The sequence below is a fragment of the Mastomys coucha genome, unplaced genomic scaffold, assembly GCF_008632895.1.
Source record: "Mastomys coucha isolate ucsf_1 unplaced genomic scaffold, UCSF_Mcou_1 pScaffold5, whole genome shotgun sequence".
In the NCBI taxonomy this organism is placed as follows: Eukaryota; Metazoa; Chordata; class Mammalia; order Rodentia; family Muridae; genus Mastomys; species Mastomys coucha.
The window spans coordinates 83935810-83937780 of NW_022196911.1; positions in this window are offsets into that span (position 1 = coordinate 83935810).

The window sequence follows — 1971 nt, forward strand, 5'->3', positions numbered from 1 at the left end:
TCCTCCCCCTTCCCCCCCCCAGCACGTGTCACCCCCCTACATCTAACCAGAGCGCACACTCACTGGTAATCACACGCTCCCTAACTTCTCTCCCCTCTGCCCTTACTCATGTTATGCACAGAACGCATATACTCTTACGTCCATTCCGTCATTCATTTCTGTCTCTCAAGGCTCAGAAAGTGCCTCCGAGGTACCCTCCTTGGACCCTCCCTCCCTCCCTCCCTCCCAGAGCTAACCACTTCCTTCCCGTGTCCCCCACAGATATGCATGTCACATGTCATCAAGGGACATATACTTTGTGGTATTAGTTACCAGTTCCTTCATATCTGCCTTCCCCGTAGACTTAGTTGCAACATCAGGGAGGAAGTACTACATATTTTTCATCTTTGGGGTTTCAGTGGGTGCATATGAGAGGAACACGTAAGTGGTTATGGACTCAGTTAAAAACATTCTATGCTAAAGATAATTACACACGGGAACTAGGGATGTGGCTCATTTGGTACGGTACTTGCCAAGCATGGAGGAAGCACAGAGTTCTGACGTGATGGCGCATATATAGAATCCTACACTGAGGATGCTGAAGCAGAATGGTCAGAAGTTCAAAGCTGGGACTGGAAAGATGGCTCAGGGGTGAAGAGCATTGTCTGCTCTTTCAGAGGACTAGGTTCAATTCCCAGCATCCACATGGCAGCTCACAACTGTTTGTAACTCCAGTTCCAGGGGATTTGATAACCTCACAAAGATATACATGCAGACAAAATAACCAATGTACATAAAACATGAATAAACTGCTGGGCAGTGGTAGCACACGCCTTTAATCCTAGCACTTGGGAGGTAGAGGCAGGTGGATTTCTGAGTTTGAGTTTGAGGCCAGCCTGGTCTACAGAGTGAGTTCCAGGACAGCCAGGGCTAGACAGAGAACCCTGTCTTGAAAACCAAAAAATAAAAATAAAATAATACTAATAAACCATTAACCAAAAAAATTTAAAGTATGTTAAAGCTATGCCTAGTGATGTATACCTGTAACCCCGGTACCTGGGAAGCGGGGGCCAGAGGGTAGACGTGACGTGCCAGCCTTGTCTTTTTTTTGTTGTGTTTTGGGCTTTTGCTTTGTTTTGTTTTGTTTGTTTTTTGAGACAGAGTTTCTCTGTGTAGCCTTGGCTGTCCTGGAACTCACTCTGTAGACCAGGCTGGCCTCAAACTCAGAAATCTGCCTGCCTTTGCCTCCCAAGTGCTGGGATTAAAGGCGTGTGTCACCACCCGCCCAGCTGCTAGCTTTGTCTTTATGTTTATAACTAACTAGAAGAAACCAAATGGGATCATCTTGCAGTGAATCTTTTGAAGCATCTTTCTCAAAACATTAGATCAGAATGTTCTAGACATTAAACGCACTCTGAAAATAATTTTAATGGTTACATGGAATACCTCGTGTATGCCCAATCAATCACCCCTAGGCTTTACTTAGAACCAGCTGGACAGCTTGTAGGCAGGAAGGTGGAACCCAGGGCAGTCAGATTTGTCGCCACTCAATACAAGGTTTTGTTGTCAGGACAGACTAGGCGTGTTTTGGGGCTGGAGAGATGGTTTAATGGTTAAGAGCACTTCTATAGAACTCGACTTTAGTTCCTAGCATCTTCACTGAATGGCTTTTGGTGGTTAGCATCCATCTGTAACTTCAGCTCCAAGGGAGCTGACAGCCTTGCTTGCTCTCTAAGCAACCCCACTCCCTGTGGCATATACTCACACAGAAACACAAAACTAAAACAAACAGCTAACTAACTAAATCTTAGGAAAAAAAAAAAACCTTCCAGAACTAGCTATGGCCCATGCACGAAAAAGTTATTCCTGAGCCAGGCATGGTATCACATGCCTTTAATCCCAGCATTCAGGAGGCAGAGGCGATCGAACTCTGTGAGTTAGAGACCAATCAAAGCTACATAGTAAAATCTGCCTCAAAAAAAAAAAAAAAAA